General features: G+C 40.7%; 9 non-coding genes across 9 annotated transcripts; all 9 read right to left on the bottom strand.

The window, feature by feature from the left end:
* Window positions 1-802: 802 nt before the first annotated feature.
* On the bottom strand, window positions 803-1016 carry LOC148340825 (small nucleolar RNA U3). The gene has a single exon (XR_015842678.1). It is a non-coding gene; the product is annotated as a small nucleolar RNA U3 (small nucleolar RNA).
* A 2790-nt stretch (window positions 1017-3806) lies between these two features.
* Window positions 3807-3920, bottom strand: LOC148340824 (U5 spliceosomal RNA). Its single transcript, XR_015842741.1, has one exon. It is a non-coding gene; the product is annotated as a U5 spliceosomal RNA (small nuclear RNA).
* A 1013-nt stretch (window positions 3921-4933) lies between these two features.
* Window positions 4934-5147, bottom strand: LOC148340823 (small nucleolar RNA U3). The gene has a single exon (XR_015842654.1). It is a non-coding gene; the product is annotated as a small nucleolar RNA U3 (small nucleolar RNA).
* Window positions 5148-7929: 2782 nt separating this feature from the next.
* Window positions 7930-8043, bottom strand: LOC148340822 (U5 spliceosomal RNA). The gene has a single exon (XR_015842740.1). It is a non-coding gene; the product is annotated as a U5 spliceosomal RNA (small nuclear RNA).
* Window positions 8044-9056: 1013 nt separating this feature from the next.
* On the bottom strand, window positions 9057-9270 carry LOC148340821 (small nucleolar RNA U3). The gene has a single exon (XR_015842666.1). It is a non-coding gene; the product is annotated as a small nucleolar RNA U3 (small nucleolar RNA).
* Window positions 9271-12062: 2792 nt separating this feature from the next.
* Window positions 12063-12176, bottom strand: LOC148340820 (U5 spliceosomal RNA). Its single transcript, XR_015842723.1, has one exon. It is a non-coding gene; the product is annotated as a U5 spliceosomal RNA (small nuclear RNA).
* A 1007-nt stretch (window positions 12177-13183) lies between these two features.
* LOC148340819 (small nucleolar RNA U3) lies at window positions 13184-13397 on the bottom strand. Its single transcript, XR_015842673.1, has one exon. It is a non-coding gene; the product is annotated as a small nucleolar RNA U3 (small nucleolar RNA).
* A 2803-nt stretch (window positions 13398-16200) lies between these two features.
* Window positions 16201-16314, bottom strand: LOC148340818 (U5 spliceosomal RNA). Its single transcript, XR_015842748.1, has one exon. It is a non-coding gene; the product is annotated as a U5 spliceosomal RNA (small nuclear RNA).
* Window positions 16315-17327: 1013 nt separating this feature from the next.
* Window positions 17328-17541, bottom strand: LOC148340817 (small nucleolar RNA U3). The gene has a single exon (XR_015842653.1). It is a non-coding gene; the product is annotated as a small nucleolar RNA U3 (small nucleolar RNA).
* Between the last annotated feature and the right edge of the window lie 2163 nt (window positions 17542-19704).

Below are 19704 nucleotides of genomic sequence, written 5' to 3'. Positions count from 1 at the left end.
TTCATTTGATCCATTTTCTGCGCAGAGGATTGTGGGTAAAAGGGCGAGCCCTATCAGCCAATGGTCGATGTAGCGAGGGGAGAGATATGAACGATTTGACGGAAGTGATCGAAACGTTTATTTGACGTCCACACTGGCTCAACGGAGGGTTGCAGAGCCACGAAAGCTTGTAAAGCGTGTTCGGGGCCCTGTAAATTGGGAATTTTATGTTGGTTCTCTCTAGACCGCTGGGTTCAAAAAGTTGTGGTGAAAAGACGTCCTCCTAGAAATGAGTAAAATGTGTGGTACCACATGTCCCCAGCAGAGGGCGGAATCCCTGTATGGTGAGGTTGGTATTTGGGTTTCAGTCAGATGATGATAGTTTGTCATTTTCAACGTGAAATTACTTTTGCGTTTATATGATGATTGGTTACGTTTTAAAATAATTTAGAGTTTTTAATCTATTATGTTACTATTGGTTAAAAGCTGAATCAAATCAAACATCAAATTCAATGAAATTAATTTCGATTGATTTTATGTGGGCCACTCTCACTTTCATGTGTTCTTTTATTTTCTGATCTTTTTTCCATGCAAGGGTGCTGTCAAACATGTGCTTCCGTTTTTACCTCAGGTGAAATATCCTGCTCATTAACTTCAACATTAGCACAGCAAATGAACTGAGAACCAGTTGAGGGAAGAGTCTGTCTTCTGCTCAAAACCAGCCAGGTAAGGGTTCTGCACCCAACAATCACAAATGGCCAGGTGACTTCTTAAAAAACTAATCAACATAAATAGAGTCTTTCTCTTGATTTAACCACTGAGAACTACTCTGAACATATTCCTCCCAACACTGCTCTGCTGGAAAGCAGTGAACAATCATCAATGGCATAAAACATATGACTAACCATTGATTAGTGCCAGATTCATGCTCGGAAAGGAATATCTTGCTTCATTATCGTAGCTTGCGAGACCAAACACTTTAGAAGCACATTTCTCAAGTCGAGACCTATAGAAATGATCCCTGAATGTATAGTCTTATTTCTGCAATCTGGGACGACTAGTAGTCATCTGGAAGACGACCACTTTTGATCAGAGGACCTACTTTTGCTCAGACGTCTCAGCTCATCTAAAAGAACCAGCTCATGGTTGCTAAACAAAATGGTAGCTTTTAGCTGTCCAAAAAATGTTATCTTTTGGATAAATTATAGTCCTGACAATACTTTTCTCAAATTTTTAACCGGGGATGACCAACTCCTTTAGCTCAGGATGGTCATATAATAAGGTCTCTGCTGACATTGATTGGTAAGGCGATCAGGTTCAACATCATCCAGTTGGGTGGTCGGAGCTTTATCGATCATTGTCACTGAGTGGAACGTGCATCATTTGTCATCAGTGTTGTTTGCAAGAATTTGGAAGATCAAACACTTCGCAAATGTATTTCCTAAATCAAGAACTATTGAAGTGAGCCTAATAATTGCATAACATTCAGATACCACGGGAAGTCAAGTGTGTAGCGTATATGCCACATGTGGACCACTGATCAATGTCTGAGAGCGTGACAATATAAAGCAGATCAATATGGGGTCCCTACAAAGTGATTTGGCAAGGACTTGCCAGACTTTAAATTGATCAACAGACTCCTGATAAGGGACACTCTTCATCACCTAGAGGACTTCAGCAGACACTGGTGGCGCATTCAAGCTGCAATCAACGCAGTTAGTTTGGCATTTGCCAAACCCGTGACAGGGAGGGGTCAGCTTCCATCAACTTGGCCGGCTGGCCAAAGACTGACCCCAAGAGGTCGACATAAAAACTGCAGCGACAAGTTCCAATGCAGTATCATCGACCAAAACTACATTGTAATGAAATACAGTTGAACATATTTCTGTTGATTATTGTGAACTTTTCGTGGTCCAGGATTTTCCCCATACCTCCGACTGAAGAGCGGCAAATAGCTTAGGTCCGGTAAGTTCTGTACGAGTGCTAACTCCACCATTAAGATCTCTGCAACTCGTTTGACAGTTTCTTTATCCGTTTTTACAGAACACAAATCCAACAAGTAGTGAATACAAGGTAAAAACGTTTTACCACAAAGGATTGGCATGATGCGATCATATTGCTGTCTTACATAATAATTACGACCTAGGTCTGTATAGCTATGCAAACAACACAGTTTTTTGTGATACTTTATCAAAAAAGGTCTGACCATGTAAAGAATCGCCGCTTTAACAACTATTACGAGATCCATATCAGCCCATCCCTTAGGAGGATCATCCCATGACATATGTTGTACATCATCCTCTGAAATAGGTGCAGGTCCTGGATCTGGGTCGTTGAGGGTCTGAACCTTAGAGGGCTCAATCACACTGTTTGAGAACTCTTGTTCGGACCAACTAGGTACTCGTACCTCCTCGATTTGTGGAGATTCAGCCTGGTCGGACCAACTGGGCAGTTGGACCTCCTCGGTTTGTGAAGATTCTGCCGACAAGGTGGGGATCATCGGAGGGATCGACGGCGGTGTCGGGGAAACGGGACGGCTCCACCCTGAATATGATGGTTCGACAGTGTTGTATGAGGATACAGCAGGGGTAAGTAAGGGGTAGGATGTCCAGACTTGCCTGCCACTCACAATCTTTTCAAACACCTTAAGGCTCTTGTCAGATGTAGGATGTGACAGGCTTGGGGGGTGTCTATGCAATTCGCCAGGACTTGCACAGACAACACCCCAAGCATGCACATTGCCATGCTTAGACTTATGTCAAAGGGGACATGTCTAGGCATGTTTGCAAAAAGAAAACGGGGGGCTTTTATCAACCGAATAATCATATACCTGGTCAACACCTTATTGAAAGGTAAAAACAACGCCAACTCTTTTCAACTCATATTATTTCACTTATTTAATTAGGTTATATATATATATATATAAATAATTTAATTAGATGATATATATTTCACTCATTTAATTAGCTGCTTTATATACCACTATACTTCAAATATAAAAATATTGATGACATAAGCACAGTTTGGGAGGGGGCTTGGGGACAGATGTACATGGGGAACACATCATTTTTTGACAGAAGCGGTATTCTGTAGGGTGGGATTAACACATCAAGCAGGAAAGGAAATTGGACATTTTTGACAGAAACTGTATTCTGTAGGGAAGGATTAACATTTCAAGGAGGCGGGGAAATTGGACATTTTTTAACAGAGGGGGCGGGGAAATTGGACATTTTTGACCGAAGCGGTATTCTGTAGGCGGGGCTATGACGTCATGAATAATTAAGAACGCTGTATTCTAATATCTCTCCCGCCCTATCAAAGTCCCAAAATAAAGCAGCTTCATTGAAGTTCAAATGTCAAATCAATTTTGCATAATGAAACGACCTGTTGTTTATCATTTCAACTCTATTTAAATAATTTGTATCATGTGTTTTTGTTTCAGAATTAAAAAGATGATCATCAGTAACCATTGTTACACCTTTTTTTTTTTACCACAAACCAACCGGCATAACTCTTCTTTTACACAGAAATTCTTTAGGTCTATGTCCTTTTAAATAAGAGCTGTGATAGATGTTTCTCCTAAATCCGTCATTTGAAATATGAATATATCTGTAACTATGTTTTCACAACTTAGTTGCAACAACTTTCCAATGCCTAGATCTTTGGTTTCACAAACACCCCGAATTAATTTTGCCTGACGTTTAGCCACATAGATAATCAAAAGCGGTGCAGCAACCATTGTGACAATCTTGACTTCCACTAAGTCGTCAGCCAACTTATAAATGGACGAAGACGCCTAGTCACATTTATATTCAACACTGTTAGAAGGCTCTGCTTTCGCAGAGCATCAAAAAATTTAGATTAACTCTTGCTGTTCCTCCCCACGGAAATCTTTAGTAAAAGGCGAAAGATTTATTCAATTTGAGAAGAAACAAGAGTGTACTAGGACTTAACTACTGAAACGGGCTAACCCATTGCCCGCTAAACCCCTTTAACAAACGGTCCCAGAGTCAAACGTGTCACCTTTATCTTTCAAACACGAGTGATAACCATTGATGGATATTTTTTTTGCTATACTTCAATGGTCTTCACTCTCATTACAAATGGACAGTATAAACGAATACTAGTGTGTAGGTCTTTGTGGCGGATACCTTCATTTGATCCATTTTCTGCGCAGAGGATTGTGGGTAAAAGGGCGAGCCCTATCAGCCAATGGTCGATGTAGCGAGGGGAGAGATATGAACGATTTGACGGAAGTGATCGAAACGTTTATTTGACGTCCACACTGGCTCAACGGAGGGTTGCAGAGCCACGAAAGCTTGTAAAGCGTGTTCGGGGCCCTGTAAATTGGGAATTTTATGTTGGTTCTCTCTAGACCGCTGGGTTCAAAAAGTTGTGGTGAAAAGACGTCCTCCTAGAAATGAGTAAAATGTGTGGTACCACATGTCCCCAGCAGAGGGCGGAATCCCTGTATGGTGAGGTTGGTATTTGGGTTTCAGTCAGATGATGATAGTTTGTCATTTTCAACGTGAAATTACTTTTGCGTTTATATGATGATTGGTTACGTTTTAAAATAATTTAGAGTTTTTAATCTATTATGTTACTATTGGTTAAAAGCTGAATCAAATCAAACATCAAATTCAATGAAATTAATTTCGATTGATTTTATGTGGGCCACTCTCACTTTCATGTGTTCTTTTATTTTCTGATCTTTTTTCCATGCAAGGGTGCTGTCAAACATGTGCTTCCGTTTTTACCTCAGGTGAAATATCCTGCTCATTAACTTCAACATTAGCACAGCAAATGAACTGAGAACCAGTTGAGGGAAGAGTCTGTCTTCTGCTCAAAACCAGCCAGGTAAGGGTTCTGCAACCAACAATCACAAATGGCCAGGTGACTTCTTAAAAAACTAATCAACGTAAATAGAGTCTTTCTCTTGATTTAACCACTGAGAACTACTCTGAACATATTCCTCCCAACACTGCTCTGCTGGAAAGCAGTGAACAATCATCAATGGCATAAAACATATGACTAACCATTGATTAGTGCCAGATTCATGCTCGGAAAGGAATATCTTGCTTCATCATCGTAGCTTGCGAGACCAAACACTTTAGAAGCACATTTCTCAAGTCGAGACCTATAGAAATGATCCCTGAAAGTATAGTCTTATTTCTGCAATCTGGGACGACTAGTAGTCATCTGGAAGACGACCACTTTTGCTCAGAGGACCTACTTTTGCTCAGACGTCTCAGCTCATCTAAAAGAACCAGCTCATGTTTGCTAAACAAAATGGTAGCTTTTAGCTGTCCAAAAAATGTTATCTTTTGGATAAATTATAGTCCTGACAATACTTTTCTCAAATTTTTAACCGGGGATGACCAACTCCTTTAGCTCAGGATGGTCATATAATAAGGTCTCTGCTGACATTGATTGGTAAGGCGATCAGGTTCAACATCATCCAGTTGGGTGGTCGGAGCTTTATCGATCATTGTCACTGAGTGGAACGTGCATCATTTGTCATCAGTGTTGTTTGCAAGAATTTGGAAGATCAAACACTTCGCAAATGTATTTCCTAAATCAAGAACTATTGAAGTGAGCCTAATAATTGCATAACATTCAGATACCACGGGAAGTCAAGTGTGTAGCGTATATGCCACATGTGGACCACTGATCAATGTCTGAGAGCGTGACAATATAAAGCAGATCAATATGGGGTCCCTACAAAGTGATTTGGCAAGGACTTGCCAGACTTTAAATTGATCAACAGACTCCTGATAAGGGACACTCTTCATCACCTAGAGGACTTCAGCAGACACTGGTGGCGCATTCAAGCTGCAATCAACGCAGTTAGTTTGGCATTTGCCAAACCCGTGACAGGGAGGGGTCAGCTTCCATCAACTTGGCCAAAGACTGACCCCAAGAGGTCGACATAAAAACTGCAGCGACAAGTTCCAATGCAGTATCATCGACCAAAACTACATTGTAATGAAATACAGTTGAACATATTTCTGTTGATTATTGTGAACTTTTCGTGGTCCAGGATTTTCCCCATACCTCCGACTGAAGAGCGGCAAATAGCTTAGGTCCGGTAAGTTCTGTACGAGTGCTAACTCCACCATTAAGATCTCTGCAACTCGTTTGACAGTTTCTTTATCCGTTTTTACAGAACACAAATCCAACAAGTAGTGAATACAAGGTAAAAACGTTTTACCACAAAGGATTGGCATGATGCGATCATATTGCTGTCTTACATAATAATTACGACCTAGGTCTGTATAGCTATGCAAACAACACAGTTTTTTGTGATACTTTATCAAAAAAGGTCTGACCATGTAAAGAATCGCCGCTTTAACAACTATTACGAGATCCATATCAGCCCATCCCTTAGGAGGATCATCCCATGACATATGTTGTACATCATCCTCTGAAATAGGTGCAGGTCCTGGATCTGGGTCGTTGAGGGTCTGAACCTTAGAGGGCTCAATCACACTGTTTGAGAACTCTTGTTCGGACCAACTAGGTACTCGTACCTCCTCGATTTGTGGAGATTCAGCCTGGTCGGACCAACTGGGCAGTTGGACCTCCTCGGTTTGTGAAGATTCTGCCGACAAGGTGGGGATCATCGGAGGGATCGACGGCGGTGTCGGGGAAACGGGACGGCTCCACCCTGAATATGATGGTTCGACAGTGTTGTATGAGGATACAGCAGGGGTAAGTAAGGGGTAGGATGTCCAGACTTGCCTGCCACTCACAATCTTTTCAAACACCTTAAGGCTCTTGTCAGATGTAGGATGTGACAGGCTTGGGGGGTGTCTATGCAATTCGCCAGGACTTGCACAGACAACACCCCAAGCATGCACATTGCCATGCTTAGACTTATGTCAAAGGGGACATGTCTAGGCATGTTTGCAAAAAGAAAACGGGGGGCTTTTATCAACCGAATAATCATATACCTGGTCAACACCTTATTGAAAGGTAAAAACAACGCCAACTCTTTTCAACTCATATTATTTCACTTATTTAATTAGGTTATATATATATATATATAAATAATTTAATTAGATGATATATATTTCACTCATTTAATTAGCTGCTTTATATACCACTATACTTCAAATATAAAAATATTGATGACATAAGCACAGTTTGGGAGGGGGCTTGGGGACAGATGTACATGGGGAACACATCATTTTTTGACAGAAGCGGTATTCTGTAGGGTGGGATTAACACATCAAGCAGGAAAGGAAATTGGACATTTTTGACAGAAACTGTATTCTGTAGGGAAGGATTAACATTTCAAGGAGGCGGGGAAATTGGACATTTTTTAACAGAGGGGGCGGGGAAATTGGACATTTTTGACCGAAGCGGTATTCTGTAGGCGGGGCTATGACGTCATGAATAATTAAGAACGCTGTATTCTAATATCTCTCCCGCCCTATCAAAGTCCCAAAATAAAGCAGCTTCATTGAAGTTCAAATGTCAAATCAATTTTGCATAATGAAACGACCTGTTGTTTATCATTTCAACTCTATTTAAATAATTTGTATCATGTGTTTTTGTTTCAGAATTAAAAAGATGATCATCAGTAACCATTGTTACACCTTTTTTTTTTTACCACAAACCCCCCGGCATAACTCTTCTTTTACACAGAAATTCTTTAGGTCTATGTCCTTTTAAATAAGAGCTGTGATAGATGTTTCTCCTAAATCCGTCATTTGAAATATGAATATATCTGTAACTATGTTTTCACAACTTAGTTGCAACAACTTTCCAATGCCTAGATCTTTGGTTTCACAAACACCCCGAATTAATTTTGCCTGACGTTTAGCCACATAGATAATCAAAAGCGGTGCAGCAACCATTGTGACAATCTTGACTTCCACTAAGTCGTCAGCCAACTTATAAATGGACGAAGACGCCTAGTCACATTTATATTCAACACTGTTAGAAGGCTCTGCTTTCGCAGAGCATCAAAAAATTTAGATTAACTCTTGCTGTTCCTCCCCACGGAAATCTTTAGTAAAAGGCGAAAGATTTATTCAATTTGAGAAGAAACAAGAGTGTACTAGGACTTAACTACTGAAACGGGCTAACCCATTGCCCGCTAAACCCCTTTAACAAACGGTCCCAGAGTCAAACGTGTCACCTTTATCTTTCAAACACGAGTGATAACCATTGATGGATATTTTTTTTGCTATACTTCAATGGTCTTCACTCTCATTACAAATGGACAGTATAAACGAATACTAGTGTGTAGGTCTTTGTGGCGGATACCTTCATTTGATCCATTTTCTGCGCAGAGGATTGTGGGTAAAAGGGCGAGCCCTATCAGCCAATGGTCGATGTAGCGAGGGGAGAGATATGAACGATTTGACGGAAGTGATCGAAACGTTTATTTGACGTCCACACTGGCTCAACGGAGGGTTGCAGAGCCACGAAAGCTTGTAAAGCGTGTTCGGGGCCCTGTAAATTGGGAATTTTATGTTGGTTCTCTCTAGACCGCTGGGTTCAAAAAGTTGTGGTGAAAAGACGTCCTCCTAGAAATGAGTAAAATGTGTGGTACCACATGTCCCCAGCAGAGGGCGGAATCCCTGTATGGTGAGGTTGGTATTTGGGTTTCAGTCAGATGATGATAGTTTGTCATTTTCAACGTGAAATTACTTTTGCGTTTATATGATGATTGGTTACGTTTTAAAATAATTTAGAGTTTTTAATCTATTATGTTACTATTGGTTAAAAGCTGAATCAAATCAAACATCAAATTCAATGAAATTAATTTCGATTGATTTTATGTGGGCCACTCTCACTTTCATGTGTTCTTTTATTTTCTGATCTTTTTTCCATGCAAGGGTGCTGTCAAACATGTGCTTCCGTTTTTACCTCAGGTGAAATATCCTGCTCATTAACTTCAACATTAGCACAGCAAATGAACTGAGAACCAGTTGAGGGAAGAGTCTGTCTTCTGCTCAAAACCAGCCAGGTAAGGGTTCTGCAACCAACAATCACAAATGGCCAGGTGACTTCTTAAAAAACTAATCAACGTAAATAGAGTCTTTCTCTTGATTTAACCACTGAGAACTACTCTGAACATATTCCTCCCAACACTGCTCTGCTGGAAAGCAGTGAACAATCATCAATGGCATAAAACATATGACTCACCATTGATTAGTGCCAGATTCATGCTCAGAAAGGAATATCTTGCTTCATCATCGTAGCTTGCGAGACCAAACACTTTAGAAGCACATTTCTCAAGTCGAGACCTATAGAAATGATCCCTGAAAGTATAGTCTTATTTCTGCAATCTGGGACGACTAGTAGTCATCTGGAAGACGGCCACTTTTGCTCAGAGGACCTACTTTTGCTCAGACGTCTCAGCTCATCTAAAAGAACCAGCTCATGTTTGCTAAACAAAATGGTAGCTTTTAGCTGTCCAAAAAATGTTATCTTTTGGATAAATTATAGTCCTGACAATACTTTTCTCAAATTTTTAACCGGGGATGACCAACTCCTTTAGCTCAGGATGGTCATATAATAAGGTCTCTGCTGACATTGATTGGTAAGGCGATCAGGTTCAACATCATCCAGTTGGGTGGTCGGAGCTTTATCGATCATTGTCACTGAGTGGAACGTGCATCATTTGTCATCAGTGTTGTTTGCAAGAATTTGGAAGATCAAACACTTCGCAAATGTATTTCCTAAATCAAGAACTATTGAAGTGAGCCTAATAATTGCATAACATTCAGATACCACGGGAAGTCAAGTGTGTAGCGTATATGCCACATGTGGACCACTGATCAATGTCTGAGAGCGTGACAATATAAAGCAGATCAATATGGGGTCCCTACAAAGTGATTTGGCAAGGACTTGCCAGACTTTAAATTGATCAACAGACTCCTGATAAGGGACACTCTTCATCACCTAGAGGACTTCAGCAGACACTGGTTGCGCATTCAAGCTGCAATCAACGCAGTTAGTTTGGCATTTGCCAAACCCGTGACAGGGAGGGGTCAGCTTCCATCAACTTGGCCGGCTGGCCAAAGACTGACCCCAAGAGGTCGACATAAAAACTGCAGCGACAAGTTCCAATGCAGTATCATCGACCAAAACTACATTGTAATGAAATACAGTTGAACATATTTCTGTTGATTATTGTGAACTTTTCGTGGTCCAGGATTTTCCCCATACCTCCGACTGAAGAGCGGCAAATAGCTTAGGTCCGGTAAGTTCTGTACGAGTGCTAACTCCACCATTAAGATCTCTGCAACTCGTTTGACAGTTTCTTTATCCGTTTTTACAGAACACAAATCCAACAAGTAGTGAATACAAGGTAAAAACGTTTTACCACAAAGGATTGGCATGATGCGATCATATTGCTGTCTTACATAATAATTACGTCCTAGGTCTGTATAGCTATGCAAACAACACAGTTTTTTGTGATACTTTATCAAAAAAGGTCTGACCATGTAAAGAATCGCCGCTTTAACAACTATTACGAGATCCATATCAGCCCATCCCTTAGGAGGATCATCCCATGACATATGTTGTACATCATCCTCTGAAATAGGTGCAGGTCCTGGATCTGGGTCGTTGAGGGTCTGAACCTTAGAGGGCTCAATCACACTGTTTGAGAACTCTTGTTCGGACCAACTAGGTACTCGTACCTCCTCGATTTGTGGAGATTCAGCCTGGTCGGACCAACTGGGCAGTTGGACCTCCTCGGTTTGTGAAGATTCTGCCGACAAGGTGGGGATCATCGGAGGGATCGACGGCGGTGTCGGGGAAACGGGACGGCTCCACCCTGAATATGATGGTTCGACAGTGTTGTATGAGGATACAGCAGGGGTAAGTAAGGGGTAGGATGTCCAGACTTGCCTGCCACTCACAATCTTTTCAAACACCTTAAGGCTCTTGTCAGATGTAGGATGTGACAGGCTTGGGGGGTGTCTATGCAATTCGCCAGGACTTGCACAGACAACACCCCAAGCATGCACATTGCCATGCTTAGACTTATGTCAAAGGGGACATGTCTAGGCATGTTTGCAAAAAGAAAACGGGGGGCTTTTATCAACCGAATAATCATATACCTGGTCAACACCTTATTGACAGGTAAAAACAACGCCAACTCTTTTCAACTCATATTATTTCACTTATTTAATTAGGTTATATATATATATATATAAATAATTTAATTAGATGATATATATTTCACTTATTTAATTAGCTGCTTTATATACCACTATACTTCAAATATAAAAATATTGATGACATAAGCACAGTTTGGGAGGGGGCTTGGGGACAGATGTACATGGGGAACACATCATTTTTTGACAGAAGCGGTATTCTGTAGGGTGGGATTAACACATCAAGCAGGAAAGGAAATTGGACATTTTTGACAGAAACTGTATTCTGTAGGGAAGGATTAACATTTCAAGGAGGCGGGGAAATTGGACATTTTTTAACAGAGGGGGCGGGGAAATTGGACATTTTTGACCGAAGCGGTATTCTGTAGGCGGGGCTATTACATCATGAATAATTAAGAACGCTGTATTCTAATATCTCTCCCGCCCTATCAAAGTCCCAAAATAAAGCAGCTTCATTGAAGTTCAAATGTCAAATCAATTTTGCATAATGAAACGACCTGTTGTTTATCATTTCAACTCTATTTAAATAATTTGTATCATGTGTTTTTGTTTCAGAATTAAAAAGATGATCATCAGTAACCATTGTTACACCTTTTTTTTTTTTTACCACAAACCAACCGGCATAACTCTTCTTTTACACAGAAATTCTTTAGGTCTATGTCCTTTTAAATAAGAGCTGTGATAGATGTTTCTCCTAAATCCGTCATTTGAAATATGAATATATCTGTAACTATGTTTTCACAACTTAGTTGCAACAACTTTCCAATGCCTAGATCTTTGGTTTCACAAACACCCCGAATTAATTTTGCCTGACGTTTAGCCACATAGATAATCAAAAGCGGTGCAGCAACCATTGTGACAATCTTGACTTCCACTAAGTCGTCAGCCAACTTATAAATGGACGAAGACGCCTAGTCACATTTATATTCAACACTGTTAGAAGGCTCTGCTTTCGCAGAGCATCAAAAAATTTAGATTAACTCTTGCTGTTCCTCCCCACGGAAATCTTTAGTAAAAGGCGAAAGATTTATTCGATTTGAGAAGAAACAAGAGTGTACTAGGACTTAACTACTGAAACGGGCTAACCCATTGCCCGCTAAACCCCTTTAACAAACGGTCCCAGAGTCAAACGTGTCACCTTTATCTTTCAAACACGAGTGATAACCATTGATGGATATTTTTTTTGCTATACTTCAATGGTCTTCACTCTCATTACAAATGGACAGTATAAACGAATACTACTGTGTAGGTCTTTGTGGCGGATACCTTCATTTGATCCATTTTCTGCGCAGAGGATTGTGGGTAAAAGGGCGAGCCCTATCAGCCAATGGTCGATGTAGCGAGGGGAGAGATATGAACGATTTGACGGAAGTGATCGAAACGTTTATTTGACGTCCACACTGGCTCAACGGAGGGTTGCAGAGCCACGAAAGCTTGTAAAGCGTGTTCGGGGCCCTGTAAATTGGGAATTTTATGTTGGTTCTCTCTAGACCGCTGGGTTCAAAAAGTTGTGGTGAAAAGACGTCCTCCGAGAAATGAGTAAAATGTGTGGTACCACATGTCCCCAGCAGAGGGCGGAATCCCTGTATGGTGAGGTTGGTATTTGGGTTTCAGTCAGATGATGATAGTTTGTCATTTTCAACGTGAAATTACTTTTGCGTTTATATGATGATTGGTTACGTTTTAAAATAATTTAGAGTTTTTAATCTATTATGTTACTATTGGTTAAAAGCTGAATCAAATCAAACATCAAATTCAATGAAATTAATTTCGATTGATTTTATGTGGGCCACTCTCACTTTCATGTGTTCTTTTATTTTCTGATCTTTTTTCCATGCAAGGGTGCTGTCAAACATGTGCTTCCGTTTTTACCTCAGGTGAAATATCCTGCTCATTAACTTCAACATTAGCACAGCAAATGAACTGAGAACCAGTTGAGGGAAGAGTCTGTCTTCTGATCAAAACCAGCCAGGTAAGGGTTCTGCACCCAACAAATGGCCAGGTGACTTCTTAAAAAACTAATCAACGTAAATAGAGTCTTTCTCTTGATTTAACCACTGAGAACTACTCTGAACATATTCCTCCCAACACTGCTCTGCTGGAAAGCAGTGAACAATCATCAATGGCATAAAACATATGACTAACCATTGAATAGTGCCAGATTCATGCTCGGAAAGGAATATCTTGCTTCATCATCGTAGCTTGCGAGACCAAACACTTTAGAAGCACATTTCTCAAGTCGAGACCTATAGAAATGATCCCTGAAAGTATAGTCTTATTTCTGCAATCTGGGACGACTAGTAGTCATCTGGAAGACGACCACTTTTGCTCAGAGGACCTACTTTTGCTCAGACGTCTCAGCTCATCTAAAAGAACCAGCTCATGGTTGCTAAACAAAATGGTAGCTTTTAGCTGTCCAAAAAACGTTATCTTTTGGATAAATTATAGTCCTGACTATACTTTTCTCAAATTTTTAACCGGGGATGACCAACTCCTTTAGCTCAGGATGGTCATAGAATAAGGTCTCTGCTGACATTGATTGGTAAGGCGATCAGGTTCAACATCATCCAGTTGGGTGGTCGGAGCTTTATCGATCATTGTCACTGAGTGGAACGTGCATCATTTGTCATCAGTGTTGTTTGCAAGAATTTGGAAGATCAAACACTTCACAAATGTATTTCCTAAATCAAGAACTATTGAAGTGAGCCTAATAATTGCATAACATTCAGATACCACGGGAAGTCAAGTGTGTAGCGTATATGCCACATGTGGACCACTGATCAATGTCTGAGAGCGTGACAATATAAAGCAGATCAATATGGGGTCCCTACAAAGTGATTTGGCAAGGACTTGCCAGACTTTAAATTGATCAACAGACTCCTGATAAGGGACACTCTTCATCACCTAGAGGACTTCAGCAGACACTGGTTGCGCATTCAAGCTGCAATCAACGCAGTTAGTTTGGCATTTGCCAAACCCGTGACAGGGAGGGGTCAGCTTCCATCAACTTGGCCGGCTGGCCAAAGACTGACCCCAAGAGGTCGACATAAAAACTGCAGCGACAAGTTCCAATGCAGTATCATCGACCAAAACTACATTGTAATGAATTACAGTTGAACATATTTCTGTTGATTATTGTGAACTTTTGGTGGTCCAGGATTTTCCCCATACCTCCGACTGAAGAGCGGCAAATAGCTTAGGTCCGGTAAGTTCTGTACGAGTGCTAACTCCACCATTAAGATCTCTGCAACTCGTTTGACAGTTTCTTTATCCGTTTTTACAGAACACAAATCCAACAAGTAGTGAATACAAGGTAAAAACGTTTTACCACAAAGGATTGGCATGATGCGATCATATTGCTGTCTTACATAATAATTACGTCCTAGGTCTGTATAGCTATGCAAACAACACAGTTTTTTGTGATACTTTATCAAAAAAGGTCTGACCATGTAAAGAATCGCCGCTTTAACAACTATTACGAGATCCATATCAGCCCATCCCTTAGGAGGATCATCCCATGACATATGTTGTACATCATCCTCTGAAATAGGTGCAGGTCCTGGGTCTGGGTCGTTGAGGGTCTGAACCTTAGAGGGCTCAATCACACTGTTTGAGAACTCTTGTTCGGACCAACTAGGTACTCGTACCTCCTCGATTTGTGGAGATTCAGCCTGGTCGGACCAACTGGGCAGTTGGACCTCCTCGGTTTGTGAAGATTCTGCCGACAAGGTGGGGATCATCGGAGGGATCGACGGCGGTGTCGGGGAAACGGGACGGCTGCACCCTGAATATGATGGTTCGACAGTGTTGTATGAGGATACAGCAGGGGTAAGTAAGGGGTAGGATGTCCAGACTTGCCTGCCACTCACAATCTTTTCAAACACCTTAAGGCTCTTGTCAGATGTAGGATGTGACAGGCTTGGGGGGTGTCTATGCAATTCGCCAGGACTTGCACAGACAACACCCCAAGCATGCACATTGCCATGCTTAGACTTATGTCAAAGGGGACATGTCTAGGCATGTTTGCAAAAAGAAAACGGGGGGCTTTTATCAACCGAATAATCATATACCTGGTCAACACCTTATTGAAAGGTAAAAACAACGCCAACTCTTTTCAACTCATATTATTTCACTTATTTAATTAGGTTATATATATATATATATATATATATATATAAATAATTTAATTAGATGATATATATTTCACTTATTTAATTAGCTGCTTTATATACCACTATACTTCAAATATAAAAATATTGATGACATAAGCACAGTTTGGGAGGGGGCTTGGGGACAGATGTACATGGGGAACACATCATTTTTTGACAGAAGCGGTATTCTGTAGGGTGGGATTAACACATCAAGCAGGAAAGGAAATTGGACATTTTTGACAGAAACTGTATTCTGTAGGGAAGGATTAACATTTCAAGGAGGCGGGGAAATTGGACATTTTTTAACAGAGGGGGCGGGGAAATTGGACATTTTTGACCGAAGCGGTATTCTGTAGGCGGGGCTATTACGTCATGAATAATTAAGAACGCTGTATTCTAATATCTCTCCCGCCCTATCAAAGTCCCAAAATAAAGCAGCTTCATTGAAGTTCAAATGTCAAATCAATTTTGCATAATGAAACGACCTGTTGTTTATCATTTCAACTCTATTTAAATAATTTGTATCATGTGTTTTTGTTTCAGAATTAAAAAGATGATCATCAGTAACCATTGTTACACCTTTTTTTTTTTTACCACAAACCAACCGGCATAACTCTTCTTTTACACAGAAATTCTTTAGGTCTATGTCCTTTTAAATAAGAGCTGTGATAGATGTTTCTCCTAAATCCGTCATTTGAAATATGAATATATCTGTAACTATGTTTTCACAACTTAGTTGCAACAACTTTCCAATGCCTAGATCTTTGGTTTCACAAACACCCCGAATTAATTTTGCCTGACGTTTAGCCACATAGATAATCAAAAGCGGTGCAGCAACCATTGTGACAATCTTGACTTCCACTAAGTCGTCAGCCAACTTATAAATGGACGAAGACGCCTAGTCACATTTATATTCAACACTGTTAGAAGGCTCTGCTTTCGCAGAGCATCAAAAAATTTAGATTAACTCTTGCTGTTCCTCCCCACGGAAATCTTTAGTAAAAGGTGAAAGATTTATTCGATTTGAGAAGAAACAAGAGTGTACTAGGATTTAACTACTGAAACGGGCTAACCCATTGCCCGCTAAACCCCTTTAACAAACGGTCCCAGAGTCAAACGTGTCACCTTTATCTTTCAAACACGAGTGATAACCATTGATGGATATTTTTTTTGCTATACTTCAATGGTCTTCACTCTCATTACAAATGGACAGTATAAACGAATACTAGTGTGTAGGTCTTTGTGGCGGATACCTTCATTTGATCCATTTTCTGCGCAGAGGATTGTGGGTAAAAGGGCGAGCCCTATCAGCCAATGGTCGATGTAGCGAGGGGAGAGATATGAACGATTTGACGGAAGTGATCGAAACGTTTATTTGACGTCCACACTGGCTCAACGGAGGGTTGCAGAGCCACGAAAGCTTGTAAAGCGTGTTCGGGGCCCTGTAAATTGGGAATTTTATGTTGGTTCTCTCTAGACCGCTGGGTTCAAAAAGTTGTGGTGAAAAGACGTCCTCCTAGAAATGAGTAAAATGTGTGGTACCACATGTCCCCAGCAGAGGGCGGAATCCCTGTATGGTGAGGTTGGTATTTGGGTTTCAGTCAGATGATGATAGTTTGTCATTTTCAACGTGAAATTACTTTTGCGTTTATATGATGATTGGTTACGTTTTAAAATAATTTAGAGTTTTTAATCTATTATGTTACTATTGGTTAAAAGCTGAATCAAATCAAACATCAAATTCAATGAAATTAATTTCGATTGATTTTATGTGGGCCACTCTCACTTTCATGTGTTCTTTTATTTTCTGATCTTTTTTCCATGCAAGGGTGCTGTCAAACATGTGCTTCCGTTTTTACCTCAGGTGAAATATCCTGCTCATTAACTTCAACATTAGCACAGCAAATGAACTGAGAACCAGTTGAGGGAAGAGTCTGTCTTCTGCTCAAAACCAGCCAGGTAAGGGTTCTGCACCCAACAATCACAAATGGCCAGGTGACTTCTTAAAAAACTAATCAACGTAAATAGAGTCTTTCTCTTGATTTAACCACTGAGAACTACTCTGAACATATTCCTCCCAACACTGCTCTGCTGGAAAGCAGTGAACAATCATCAATGGCATAAAACATATGACTAACCATTGATTAGTGCCAGATTCATGCTCGGAAAGGAATATCTTGCTTCATCATCGTAGCTTGCGAGACCAAACACTTTAGAAGCACATTTCTCAAGTCGAGACCTATAGAAATGATCCCTGAAAGTATAGTCTTATTTCTGCAATCTGGGACGACTAGTAGTCATCTGGAAGACGACCACTTTTGCTCAGAGGACCTACTTTTGCTCAGACGTCTCAGCTCATCTAAAAGAACCAGCTCATGGTTGCTAAACAAAATGGTAGCTTTTAGCTGTCCAAAAAATGTTATCTTTTGGATAAATTATAGTCCTGACTATACTTTTCTCAAATTTTTAACCGGGGATGACCAACTCCTTTAGCTCAGGATGGTCATAGAATAAGGTCTCTGCTGACATTGATTGGTAAGGCGATCAGGTTCAACATCATCCAGTTGGGTGGTCGGAGCTTTATCGATCATTGTCACTGAGTGGAACGTGCATCATTTGTCATCAGTGTTGTTTGCAAGAATTTGGAAGATCAAACACTTCGCAAATGTATTTCCTAAATCAAGAACTATTGAAGTGAGCCTAATAATTGCATAACATTCAGATACCACGGGAAGTCAAGTGTGTAGCGTATATGCCACATGTGGACCACTGATCAATGTCTGAGAGCGTGACAATATAAAGCAGATCAATATGGGGTCCCTACAAAGTGATTTGGCAAGGACTTGCCAGACTTTAAATTGATCAACAGACTCCTGATAAGGGACACTCTTCATCACCTAGAGGACTTCAGCAGACACTGGTTGCGCATTCAAGCTGCAATCAACGCAGTTAGTTTGGCATTTGCCAAACCCGTGACAGGGAGGGGTCAGCTTCCATCAACTTGGCCGGCTGGCCAAAGACTGACCCCAAGAGGTCGACATAAAAACTGCAGCGACAAGTTCCAATGCAGTATCATCGACCAAAACTACATTGTAATGAAATACAGTTGAACATATTTCTGTTGATTATTGTGAACTTTTGGTGGTCCAGGATTTTCCCCATACCTCCGACTGAAGAGCGGCAAATAGCTTAGGTCCGGTAAGTTCTGTACGAGTGCTAACTCCACCATTAAGATCTCTGCAACTCGTTTGACAGTTTCTTTATCCGTTTTTACAGAACACAAATCCAACAAGTAGTGAATACAAGGTAAAAACGTTTTACCACAAAGGATTGGCATGATGCGATCATATTGCTGTCTTACATAATAATTACGTCCTAGGTCTGTATAGCTATGCAAACAACACAGTTTTTTGTGATACTTTATCAAAAAAGGTCTGACCATGTAAAGAATCGCCGCTTTAACAACTATTACGAGATCCATATCAGCCCATCCCTTAGGAGGATCATCCCATGACATATGTTGTACATCATCCTCTGAAATAGGTGCAGGTCCTGGGTCTGGGTCGTTGAGGGTCTGAACCTTAGAGGGCTCAATCACACTGTTTGAGAACTCTTGTTCGGACCAACTAGGTACTCGTACCTCCTCGATTTGTGGAGATTCAGCCTGGTCGGACCAACTGGGCAGTTGGACCTCCTCGGTTTGTGAAGATTCTGCCGACAAGGTGGGGATCGACGGCGGTGTCGGGGAAACGGGACGGCTGCACCCTGAATATGATGGTTCGACAGTGTTGTATGAGGATACAGCAGGGGTAAGTAAGGGGTAGGATGTCCAGACTTGCCTGCCACTCACAATCTTTTCAAACACCTTAAGGCTCTTGTCAGATGTAGGATGTGACAGGCTTGGGGGGTGTCTATGCAATTCGCCAGGACTTGCACAGACAACACCCCAAGCATGCACATTGCCATGCTTAGACTTATGTCAAAGGGGACATGTCTAGGCATGTTTGCAAAAAGAAAACGGGGGGCTTTTATCAACCGAATAATCATATACCTGGTCAACACCTTATTGAAAGGTAAAAACAACGCCAACTCTTTTCAACTCATATTATTTCACTTATTTAATTAGGTTATATATATATATATATATATAAATAATTTAATTAGATGATATATATTTCACTCATTTAATTAGCTGCTTTATATACCACTATACTTCAAATATAAAAATATTGATGACATAAGCACAGTTTGGGAGGGGGCTTGGGGACAGATGTACATGGGGAACACATCATTTTTTGACAGAAGCGGTATTCTGTAGGGTGGGATTAACACATCAAGCAGGAAAGGAAATTGGACATTTTTGACAGAAACTGTATTCTGTAGGGAAGGATTAACATTTCAAGGAGGCGGGGAAATTGGACATTTTTTAACAG

Source organism: Idiotropiscis lumnitzeri, chromosome 3, assembly GCF_059441095.1.
Source record: "Idiotropiscis lumnitzeri isolate Australia: NSW breed Sydney's pygmy pipehorse chromosome 3, RoL_Ilum_1.0, whole genome shotgun sequence".
Lineage (NCBI taxonomy): Eukaryota > Metazoa > Chordata > Actinopteri > Syngnathiformes > Syngnathidae > Idiotropiscis > Idiotropiscis lumnitzeri.
This window is presented reverse-complemented; position numbering and strand designations above follow the sequence as displayed.